At 48.0% G+C, this 12532-nt stretch overlaps 1 non-coding gene across 1 annotated transcript; it reads right to left on the bottom strand.

The window, feature by feature from the left end:
- Positions 1 to 6039: 6039 nt before the first annotated feature.
- LOC121831852 (U6 spliceosomal RNA) lies at positions 6040 to 6146 on the bottom strand. The gene has a single exon (XR_006075455.2). It is a non-coding gene; the product is annotated as a U6 spliceosomal RNA (small nuclear RNA).
- Between the last annotated feature and the right edge of the window lie 6386 nt (positions 6147 to 12532).

The raw sequence follows: 12532 nt of genomic DNA, 5'->3' as shown, positions 1-12532 counted from the left end.
TCAGCTTCACTTTCTCCCTCCCGGCGCAGGCCTGGGTGCGTCGCGCCCTGCGCCCCGACGCCTGGCTAGCCGGCTGCAGTTCTCACCCATTTCCTAAAAGCAGAGCATCCCTTTAACCCTCTTTGCAGTCTCGGGTTTTATCTTGAACGTTCCTGGGACGTTCGCATCTGCCTCCATCACACTCTTAATATCCAATACTGAGTCTGCAGACACATCCTCAGGTAAAAACGACAGTCTGGGAAGAGGATGTGTTATGTCTAACTGGTGACTTCCAGGAAGCTCTGGGATGTCAGTTCGATCCTTTTGGGTATCTCCAGCCTGATCTCAGATAGGGTTCCACAGAACTAGGAGAAGACAGTCACATCGAGAGACCCGTTCGTCCTTGGAAGAACAGCTTCTCCTGCTTCCTTTTTAATTTTTTTTTTCTTTTTTAAGGCTTACTTTTATTTAAAACTATGCATGTTCGCGGGGGGTGGGGGGCAGGGGCGCAGGGGATCATATAAGTGCAGTTGTCCACAGAGGTCAGAAGAGGGCGTGGGAATCCCCTGAAGCTGGAGTTCCAGGCAGTTGTGTGCAGCCCGCATTGGTGCTGGGAACTGAACTTGAGTCCTCTGCAAGAGTAGCTCATGCTCTCAACTGCTGAGCCATCTCTCCAGCCCCATCCCTGTTTCTTTGCGTTCACCCAGTACATAGTTCGTTCAGTGTCTCCTCTGCCCCTGCCCCTTTCACCTGCCAGTTTACCCCGGAAGTACCTAGACACCAGTCCTGAGGCCTGGTGACAGTTAGGAAGGGGATAGAAAGGTGCATACCTTTTGCTGGAAATTCCAAGAACACCCTGCAGGAGACATGTTTACACTAACAAATTACCCCTTGTTTATCTGAAATTCAAATTGAACATACAATTACTTTTTATTTGCTAAATCTGGTGATGTTAGTTGGAATGTTCCAGTCAAGAACACACCTGTGATGGCCAAGAGGCATCTGATGGGAGTGAGAAATGAAGGACAGTGGCCTCTCCTAATCTGGTGTCATCACTGAATACAGTTCCAGGCAGGCACTTTCACACTAGGGCCCGGGAACATGGGACTCTGGGATCGAGATGATGTGAGTTCAGATCTTCACTTGATCACACACTAGCTGTGTGACCTTGGGCAAGTGACTAACCATCTCTGGGTCTTGGCTTACAAATCTGTAAGATCTAGCATACTGAGCTAAGGGCTAAGAGAGAACATTCTAGAAGCACTCAGCAGTGCGGTGCACAACACATAATAACTGCGGAGCACACAGTCCCCGGTTTAGCAGTGCTGGGGCAGATTCGATGTTTGTGGGGATCAATTTGAGGTTCTCTAAGAGGAAGGGTAGGAAGTTATTAGTCAAAACGAGGCACGTGAGTGAAAACGAAGGGCCGGAAACTTACCCTCCTTACCCAAGTAGACCAGCAGGCCAGAGACAAAGGTTTGGTTTGGCTTGGTTTGGCCTGAGAAAGATCTCATTCTGGCCGGGCAGTGGTGGCACACACCTTTAATCCCAGCACTCGGGAGGCAGAGCCAGGCGGATCTCTGTGAGTTCGAGGCCAGCCTGGTCTACAGAGCGAGATTAGGACAGGCACCAAAGCTACACAGAGAAACCCTGTCTTGAAAAACAAACAAACAGAAAAAATCTCATTCTGTAGACTAGCCTGGAATTCAATATGTAGAGGAGGCTGGCCTCAAACCTGTAGTGACTCCCCTGCCTTTGCCTCCTCAGTGCTGGGATGCCAGGTGCACATCACCACACTCAGCCTGGTTTTGTTTCTTTAAGAAGTAGAACAAGACGTCGGGACCTGTGGTTTGGTGATACTGCATGCGCCTGGCATGAATGGGGCGGGGGCGTGGAGATGAGGGGAGAGGGAGAAGACACGGAATAGAGAGAAGGGATGCGTGCACACATACATCACATACAGAAAGAATCACATGTGGTTTTTGCATATAAATGAGATGATGACGTCAAAAGGTTTACTCCTTGGATCGCCGTCGGGAATGTTCAAGAAATACTGACCTGTAACGTGACATGGCAGCCCTAGAATACCCACCCCTACATTCAACTACATACGGTGGCTCATACTCACAATCGCAACACTTGGGAAGCCGAGGCAGGAGGACTGGGTGGTTTGAGGCCAAAAATGTTAATAACAAAATGAAATACACAGACAGACACACTTCCCTATTTGAGGATTATGAAAATCAAGGGTCAAAAAAAAAAAAGAAGTTTGTCCAGGACATTTTAGGGCAATGGGGATAGTTGAGCCTCAGCAAAACCAAGTCCTCATCCTGGCCCCATCCTCCAGCCCAGGACCTAACCTATGTGTTCCTCAGCTCTTCTGGGAGATGATAGACTGCCCTGGATCTCAGAGTCATTGGTGGCTGTACACTGGCATGCTAAGACCATTAAGGTCAGACTAAAGGTGTCCTCCCCCAGTCCTGCCCCTCCGTCTCCGGTTAGCTGCTGACGATGGCCTCAGTCGTTGGACCCCGACTCTGAATCACTCTGCGGCCACATCCCTCCTCTCGGGAGTTCCTGAGGTCCCAGGTATTGTATCCTTATTCTTCATTTTGCCGACGAGGCACCCTGTGATTCTAAAAGGTAAAAGCAACTTTCCAAGGTCACATAGCTGAGCCACGGAAGCACTGGCATCAACATTATCTTCAAGCGAGGGGCCCATGAGCCAGCCCTCTCCCCAGACTGCTGTAGGGGAGCCGAAGTGGCTCCTCCGTCCACCACCAGGGCTCCTCCGTCTGTAAAAATCCCTGCTCCCCTCTCTGTCCTTCCTGCAGGCAAGCCCACGTTCTGGGCATCCCAGACCCCAGCGCTGCAGACAATGCTCAGCCCTAGTGGGCTGCAGGGAGGGCGGGGCCTGGGTGCGGAGCAGGCAAGGGTTGGGGGGGGGGGAGAGAAGGGAGGAGGAGGAGGAGCTGGGGTCAGAACTCACGCCCTGGGGAGGAGGCTCCAGAGGGCTGAGCCTCCCCAAGAGAAAGAGTGCATTGAGAGCCTGGAAGGAAAGGAAAAACCTTCTCGGGTGTTTGACAAGCGGAGAGGAAGGGGGGCAGGGTGGGCGATGCCGATTCGATTCTCTGCTCAACTGTCGCATTAGCAAGGCCTGGCAGGGAAGCCAAGGAAAGAGGATGTCTGGGGACAAAGAGCAAGGGGGGAGGCTGGGGAGAAGGAGGGTGTGGGCATTGGAGGCCGAGAGTTTGTGAGACAAGCCCAGTGAGAGAACTTTGAAGACAGACAGGGAGGGAAGAAGGCCAGCCCTTAGGACAGAGGGCCTGTACTCCGCCCAGAAGCAAGGTGCCCAGAGATTCACCGAGAAGACCCTGGGCAGGCAGAAAAGAGGCTGTGGGGGGGATCACCAACGTGGAAGGGGCAGGGAGGGGCTCTGGATGCTGGAGGTGACCTCTAAGGGTCACTGAGCCAGGGTCTGAAACCAGTGGCCTGTGAAGTGCCGGTCAATCATTGACCAGCCTGGGGGGCACAAAAGGAGTGTGTGTGTGTGTGTGTGTATGAACTCATGCTCCTCCCTCCTGCCTACCTCACCAGCCAGCCCTCAGGTCAGAGCCTTGAAAACAAACAGAGAAAGGGAGGAGACAGTCTGGTCCACAGTCCGAGGTCCATGCCACAATCTAGGGCCTACTATAGAGCCTTGAGACTGGGGTGCAGCTTTGAAGGAAATGGTCTGTATGGATTAGTTACTTTGAAGGAGTCCTCCAGAGAGGCACAAGGCCTCCCTAGTCCAAAGAAGAATAATTCAAAAGCTTCTGACAGGAAAAATATTTCTTCCTAAAGATGGCCTTTTTCAGCCCAGAGATGATGGTACATGCCTTTAATCCCAGCATTTGGGAGGCAAAGACAGACAGACAGATCTCTGTGAGTTCAAGGCCAGCCTGGTCTACAGAGTGAGTTCTAGAACAGCCAGGACTGCACGGAGAAACCCTGTCTAGGAAGAAAAAAAAAGTGGCTTTTTATTTGTTTGTTTTTTCAAGACAAGAGTCTCACTATGTAGCTCTGGTTGTCCTGGAACTCTCTATGTAGACCAAGCTGGCCTTGAACTCAGAGATATCTGTCTGCCTCAGTCTACTGAGTGCTGGGATCAAAGGCATGCATGACACTCTGCCCAGCAAGATGATCTTTTTTGAATAGGGGTAGTCTAACCAAGACTGATCCTTAGCCCAGATTTAGCCCCAGTCTCAAGGACAGTGCCCAATTTCCACTGAGCTGACCCCAGGTCTGCTAGTACTTCCTTGGCCCCTCTCAGCTACATTCAGGAATGCAGGCCCAAGGTCCAGGAATTCCTCTTATCTCTCAAAGCTGCTTCAGAACAAAAATGAACCCCTGACAGTAAGACTGTGTCTAAAATGAAACACCAAATTTCTGTGTGAGGGCTCTCCAGAATTTTATGCATGTATTAGGTGGCATGTGGAACAGCCATCCTGACCCGTGTGGGCAAGGCTGTGTGGGCACTGGTCTTCTCTGGGGGAGGGGCTGTTTTACATGCCATCTGGAGTCTTCAGCTATTTAGCTTGTGTTCTAGTTTCAGATTGCTGTCTGAACCGACAGCAGGGTTGGGTTCCCTTTCTTTGCCCTTTCTTCCCCTTCCTTCAGTTCTGAGGATCGAACCCAGGGCCTCACACATGGTAGCCAAAGACTCTACCATGGAGCTGTATTCCATTCTCTTTCTACTTGTATCTTGAGATAGAATCTCACAAACTTACCTAGGATAGCCTTGAACTCACTCTATAGTCCAGGCAGGCCTTGAATACGTGATCGCCCTGCCACGGGCTCCAGAGTCGCTGGGCTCTGTCTTAAGTCAAAACAGAAGACACAAAATGCAAATCACATTTTCCTGTATGAGTGCATGTTGGGTAGAAAATAATTAGATAATGTAATAGAGGCCTAGATGGGAGGGAGGGTAGGGGGTGGACAGGTGGGAGGGTAGGGGGTGGACGGGTAGAGATGCCTACTTTGGGGTCGGGTAGAGAACACCTTTTTTGGGGGGGGTTGAAAACCTGTCTAACCAAAAAGAAGCCACCCTGCGCAGCTCCTAGCGGGCAGACGGTTCTAGACTGAGGAGCGGTGAGTACAAAGGCCTCATGGCAAGAGCAAGTTAGCATCTCAGCAAAGCAATCGGGCTGCCTGGGAGACAGACAGGCGGTGGGACCGAGGCAAAGACAACCCGAGGTCGGCCTTTGGGGTCTCGGGGGTCTGGTGAGGCAATGGGCAGCCAGAGAGCCCTGGGTGAACCCATGATCTGATTTCTGCTTAAGAACAATTATTTGGCTTTGTAGCAAAAGGAAAAGGATTGGAGGAGGCTGGTAAAACGGCCCAGAGGAGCAAGGGTAAGGCCAGCTGATGATAGACGAGGAAAGGGTGCCAGGGTAAAGAGGAATTGAAAGTTGTTTGGTTTGTTTTTTGTCTTTTTTTTTTTTTTTTTTTTTTTTTTTTCGAGACAGGGTTTCTCTGCATAGTTTTGTGCCTTTCCTGGAGCTCACTTGGTAGCCCAGGCTGGCCTCGAACTCACAGAGATCTGCCTGGCTCTGCCTCCCGAGTGCTGGGATTAAAGGCGTGCACCACCACCACCCGGCTTGTTTTTTGTCTTTATGTCACTAGTTTATTTACAATTTTATTTAGCAATAAGAGGTCAAGAGTTTGATCCAATTTTCAGATCGCATCTCTTAGACAATCTCCTATCTGTTACAGGGATGAATTAAATATCCTCATTTTTTTAAAGTAGCTGGTGCCTTACAATAAGGAAGGGAGCAGCAAGGGCTGGAGAGATGGCTCAGCAGTTAAGAGCACTGACTGCTCTTCCAGAGGACCTGGGTTCAATTCCCAGCACCCACATGGTAGCTCACAACTATCTGTAACTCTAAGATCTGACACCCTCACACAGACATGCAGGCAAAACACCAATGCAAATAAAATAAATAATTAAAAAAAAAAAGAAGGGAGCAGTAAATCCAGATCCAAAGTACACAGCCATCATAGCCAGCAACTGCCACTTGTGAAAATATGGAACACTTCACAAATTTGCGTGTCATCCCTGAGCAGGGGCCATGCCAATCTTCTCTGTATCGTTCCAATTTTAGTATACGTGCTGCCGAAGACAGAACTGTTTTTGTTTTGAGACAGGGTTTCTCAGGGTAGCCCTGGCTGTCCTGGAACTTGCTCTGTAGCCCAGGCTGGCCCCAAACTCACAGAGATCCACCTGCCTCTGCCTCCTGAGTGCTCGAATTAAAGGCGTGTGCCACCACCACCCAGCTCAATTAATTTAGTTTTCTGAGATAGTTTCACTATGTAGCTGTGGCTGCATGTAAACCAGGTTTACTCTGAACATACTTCTGCCCTCCTCCTGGAACCCCCACACCTGGCCAGATATACTTGTTAAAATAACGACCATAATAGGTGCTCTTCTTCCTCTTCCATTTGAGTAATGTATATACATAGGTGTGTGTGTGTGTGTGTGTGTGTGTGTGTGTGTGTGTGTGTGTGTGTGTGCATTTTGCATTTTTCACTTAATGAAACTGTTGTGAAGATTTTTTGTATGTCAGTACACAACACCTATTGCCCATTACTATGAATCTCTAGTTCACATTGCATTGTAGAGATCACTTCAATTGACTCAGAATTCATTGTCTATTGACAAATATTTGGTTCTTCCTTTTTTCTTTCCTTTTTGAGACAAAATCTCACTATGTAGCTCTGGCTAGCTGGTCTGGAACCTGCTAATGTAGACCAGGCTGGTTTTGAATTTACAGAGATCTGCCTGCCTCTGCCTCCCTCCGGAGTCCTGGGATTAAAGGTGTGCGCCAGCATGCCTAGACTTCTGCCACGTTACACTTGGTTGGGTATTCATAGGAGTGGAGAGGCTGGGTTAGATGGTGTGTGTGCACTCCAGTCAAGTTATTCTACAGAGCAGTTGCCCCGCATACTATTAACCTAGCAGCGGAGTTACTTCAGTGGTTTGTTTGACGTTTGTTTACTTCTCTCCCTTCTCTGACCACGCACCGTGCCTTGCTCAACCCTCGGCTCCTTGTGCACCATAAATAAGGCACCCTTACTGTGGACTGTCTCCCAGTGTTTGCGCTGAGAACACAGCCAGCTTGCCTTGAGCCCTCACCACACTGTACAGCTGTCTTTCTTCTCCCTGGACTCAGAAGAACAGTTCTCTTTGAGGGCAAAGTTCAAAGGGATTGAACATAAGACCTGGAGGCTTGAGTGCTGGGAACCACTGCGTCCGTCCGCCATGGCTTTGGTCCTAGAAACCTGACTAGGGTGATGAGGGAATGAAGAAAGGACAGACACACAGACACACTTACAGAAAAGCTGGGATCAGGTGCGCTGTGCTTGCTCTGGTGGTGGGCGGGAACTACACAACTCCAAGAAGCTCCATGTGTCCCTTAAGCACAGGAGAAGGACTGACTTAGCCTCACCAGAAGGCCTAGGTGGGGAACAGCCTCAGGTTGCAGGCATCTCTGAGGAGGGAAGCCGCGGTTGTTAGCCTTTGCACACACTGCTCAATTATTTGCAAACACTAGTATTTCGACCGGAGAAAAGCTTGGCCATTCTTCTGAGCCTCATGGGGAGGAAGGCTTTGCCAGTTTCCATGGGTCCGAGGCATTGTTGTGCCATGTCAACACTGCAGATTCACTCCGAACTTCCTTGACTCCGTCCACTCCTTACACATTCACTCGGGGCTTACTCTGCTCCCCACAAGGAGCCGCTTCAATTCATCACCTTTCCTCCTCTCACTGATGGAATGGCCGCCACACGGTGGGGCTCGATTAGCTCAAACTGAAGGAAGAGTCCATGAATTTCCAGCCTGTGGCTCACACAGCAAACCAAATGTGAGTTCGAAAGCAGGTTGAGCTAATGGAATGCATTATGAAAAGGGGCAGGGTTGGGGGTTTAGCTCGGTGGTAGAGAGCTTGCCTAGCAAGTGCAAGGCCCTGGGTTCGGTCCTCAGCTCTGGAAAGAGAGAGAGAGAGAGAGAGAGAGAGAGAGAGAGAGAGAGAGAGAGAGGACTCCAGGGTGAAAACCTGAGAAAGGGGGCAACAGTAAGTCTTACCAGGGAAAATGTTCCAAGGGACAACACCCTGCCAACAGACAAAAAAAAAAAAAAAAAAAAAAAAATCCCAGGGAGACATGTCTCAGTGGGTAAAGGGACCTGCTGCCAAGATTGACCAGCTGAGTTTGATCCCTGGCACCCACCAGGTAGAAGGAGGGAAGTCCCACACATTGTCCTCTGGCCTCAACATACCATAGCATGTGCACCTCCCAGACAAAATAACAACAAAGTCACTCATAGATCTGACTTGCTTTCCTTCGTGATTCATAAACAGACCGCCCCCATTCCATAACTAGAATGCAGACTCACACCAGTAGTAGCAGAACACCGTAGGTCTTGTAAAGTGGAAACGGAGAAATAGAACAAAGGGGAAAATGCTGACCGTAAAGTGGGCACCAGGAAACCCAACAAGAGAAAATCAGGATCGAATCCCTTCTCCTTAGTCCTAGTCCTAGGGTTGAACCCAGGGCCTTGGGCACACTAAGCAAGAGCACTGGGACTCACCTACACTCCCAGCCCACTTCTGCTTCCTTTTTGTAAGGCTCAAAGCAGACAGAGAATTCTTTAGTACGATGACTCAAGATCAGGACCCTCTGTTTTGGTAGCAGCTGGTCCACCGTGGGGTCTATCTGCGTCTCTAAATACTCCATGTTGCCTTGCTCTGGTTTCCCAGAGCCTTATGCAGGTGCCGAGTCCAAACAATGGCCCTCCAGCTGAATAAAGATCAGAAGTCTCCACTGGAATTATTTTTTTCCACCAGGCACATAGGCATAGGTGTTTAGGGCGCTGCAAAAATGTTCACTGAGCTCCAAAATATGAACATAAATTTTATTTGTTTTGGTTTTTTCTCTTTAATTGTTTTACAACTATTTATTTATTCTGTTGTAGTTTTTTTTCTCTCTCTCTCTTTCTTTAGGGCCCTGCCACCCAGCTCCCAAATAAATACACGAAAACTTATTCTTACTCATGAATGCCCAGCTTTAGCTTGGCTTATTTCTAGCCAGCTTTTCTAACTTAATTTATCCCATTTCTCTGTTAACTATGTTTTGCCTCTGGGCTTTTTCTTTCTTTATTCTATATATCTTGCTTTCCTTCTCTCTGTGGCCGACTGTGTGGCTGGGTAGCCGGCCCCTTGGCATCCTCCTCGCCTTCTCCTTTCTCTCTCCTCCCTCTTCTCTAGATTTCTCCTCCTATTTATTCTCTCTGCCTGCCAGCCCTGCCTATCCTTTCTCAGCCTAGCTATTGGCCATTCAGCTCTTTATTAGACCAACCAGGTGTTTTAGACAGGCAAAGTAACACAGCTTTACAGAGTTAAATACATGCAACATGAAAGAATGCAACACATCTTTGCATCATTAAACAAATATTCCACAGCATACACGAATGCAACACATCTTAAGCTAACATTCCACCACATTCTGTGTGTATGGTGAGGGTACCTGTGTAGAGGCCAGAGGACGACTTGTGGGAGTTGATTCTCACCTTCCACCGAGTAGACTCCAGGGATGGAACTCAAGCCATGAGATTTGGTGGCAGGAGCCTCACCCACTCAACCATCTTGCTGTCCCTGTCTTTGTTTTTTTTTTTAAATCTCCATTTCTAACTTTCCATGTGTGTGCTGGGAATCAACCGTGAGTCCTCATAACCTCTGAGCTATCTCTCCAGCCCCCTGTCTTTGTTTTTTGAGACAGGGTCTTGTGTAGCCCAGGCTTGCCTTCAACTCATGATCCTCCTGTCTCCACCTCCCAAGTGCTAGAATTATAGGCATGGGCCACTGCAGGTACTAAACAATAATTTTTTTATTAAATGTATATAAATATAGTAATATTTCAATTATTAAGAGCAACTCAACTATATTATTTATGATTATATATTTAATGTGGAATTTCCCACATTTTAATATCTTGTATAGAACAGGAACCTAGGAAGCAAGAAATGTAGTTCATTAGTACAGTGACTGCCTAGTAGACTTTAAGTTCATTAAAAAAAAATAAGTCTCATTTAGCCCAGGCTAGCCCTGACCTATGTAGTTGAGGCAGGCCTTGAACTTCTAATCCTCCTATATCCCCATTCCCTGGTGCTAGAATTGTAGGTGTGTGATAGCACACTAGCTGCAAGCTCTAGATCTAACCCCAAAACAGGAAAAGAAAAAATAAATGGAAACCAAAAAGTTTTGTTTGTTTTGAAACAAGGTCTCCCCAAGTAACCCTGGCTGGTTGACCCGGAACTCAAAGAGATCCACCTGCCTCTGCCCTTTGAGTGCCGGGATTTAAGGTGTGTGTGACCACACCTGGCTTCCTTTCTATTTCAGTTTCCCAGAGTGAACTGAGGTGGCACATGCCTATACTCCCAGCATTTAGGAGTCAGAGGCAGGAAGATTCCAATTTGGAGGCCACCCTGAGACTTTATCTCCACAGAAAGTAATAATTTCCTCATCCCTACCAACTGGATGGGCAACTTCCAGGACACTATTTATGTTATATTTAAATGGAAGAAGTGCCATTCATAGAAAATACAGGGTGAATGATGCACCCCTGAGCTGTTTGCTGGGTGAATGAAGATAATCCCATGATAATTCTTGTGAATTCCACATCCCACTTTCATAACCTTTAAATCCTACCCTCCAACCCCAGTTCCCTTTCCAGGGTATAGAGGAAAAAAGACCATGAATGAAAAGAATGGAGATGGGGGGAGGGTTTAGTTACATGACTTCAAAACTACAGTGAGATTTGGATGCTGTTGGTTGGGCAGAATGATGGGGGTCACAAAAGCAAGCCTCTAATTCCCAAGTGTCTGACTCAGGGTATGTGCATATAAGTGCAGTGCCTGCTGAGGCCAGAAAAGGTCATCAGATCCTTTGGAGCTAGAGTTACAAGTGCTGTGAGCTGCCACATGTGGATGCTGGGACCTGAGCTCCAGTCCTCGGCAAGAGCAATGCTCATTGTTAACTTTTGAGCCATCCTCCAGTCCCTGGGAAATTTTATATTATTGTTGTTGTGCATGTGTGTGCATAGTGTGTGTATGCACGAGTACACACATGCTTATGTACGCGCATGCACATGGAGTCAGAGAACAACTTTATGGAGCTGGTTTTCTACTCCCACCTCTATGTGAGTTCTGAGGATCCAACCCAGGTCACCAAGACTGTGAATCAAATTCCTTCACTCACTGAGCCAGCCACTTGGCTGGCCCATCCAGACAGGTTTTTGTTTTTGTTTTGGTTTTTGGCCAGACAGTTTTAAGTTGTTCATTCACTTAAAAAAAGGAAAAGGGGGCCGGGCAGTGGTGGCACACACCTTTAATCCCAGCACTCAGAGGCAGAGGCAGGTGGATCTCTGTGAGTTTGAGCCAGCCTGGGCTACAGAGTGAGTTCCAGGAAAGGCTCCAAAGCTACACAGAGAAACCCTGCCTCAAAAAATCTAAAAGAAAGAGAGAGAGAGAGGGAGAGAGGGAGAGAGGGAGAGAGAGGGGGGAGAGAGAGGGAGAGAGAGAGAGAGAGAGAGAGAGAGAGAGAGAGAGAGAGAAGGAAGGAAGGAAGGAAGGAAGGAAGGAAAGAAAGAAAGAAAGAAAGAAAGAAAGAAAGAAAGAAAGAAAGAAAGAAAGAAAGAAAGAAAAAAAAAAGAAAAGGTTCTTGAAGTGTCTCACATGAAGCCAAAGTTCGCTTTAGTATCAAAGGTGAGCAGGACAGGAGGAAAGGTCTCCATGCCTTACAGGAAAAACATGCCACTGCATATTATCCTGCCCATGTTAACAATTATCCTCAACAGGTGGCTTTAATTGATGACAGAAAAACATGCAAGCAAAAGAACAAATGACATGATATAAACCAGTCAAGAGCAGGAGGCTCCGGAGACATGGACCTTTGGAGTCCATCTGGAGCAATGGAGGCTCCGGAGACATGGACCTTTGGAGTCCATCTGGAGCAATGGGGTAGAGGCCAGCAGGCCAGGTCATGCAGGGTTGAGAAGTTAGTAGAAATTTTTAAGAAAGTGATGGGTCAAATTTGAATTTTAGAAAATGGAGCTGTGATTAGTTTTTGAGTTCTTTGTTTTGTTTTGGTCAGCTTGACACAAGTAGGGTCATCTGGGAAAAGGGAACCCCAGTTGAGAAAATAAATGCCTCCATCAGATTGGCCTGTAGGCAGCCTTTGGGGGACACTCTCTTGATTAATAATTGATATGGAAGGGCCCACGCCACTGTGGGCGGTGCCAAGCCTGCGCAAGTGATACTGAGTGCTATAAGGGACCATGCAAGCTAGAAAACAGCATTCCTTCGTGGCCTCCACTTCAGTTCTTACCTCCAGGTTCCTGCCCTGGCTTCCCTCAATGATGGGCTGTGATCGGGTCTTGTAAGACAAATAATCCCTTTCCTTCTCAAATTGCTTTTGGTCATGGTCTTTATCACAGTAACAGAAAATTAACTAGGGCAGAA

The sequence above is a fragment of the Peromyscus maniculatus genome, chromosome 8 (genome assembly GCF_049852395.1).
Source record: "Peromyscus maniculatus bairdii isolate BWxNUB_F1_BW_parent chromosome 8, HU_Pman_BW_mat_3.1, whole genome shotgun sequence".
Taxonomy (NCBI): Eukaryota; Metazoa; Chordata; class Mammalia; order Rodentia; family Cricetidae; genus Peromyscus; species Peromyscus maniculatus.
The sequence above is the reverse complement of the archived record's forward strand: the minus strand, read 5'-3'. Positions and strand labels throughout refer to the sequence as shown.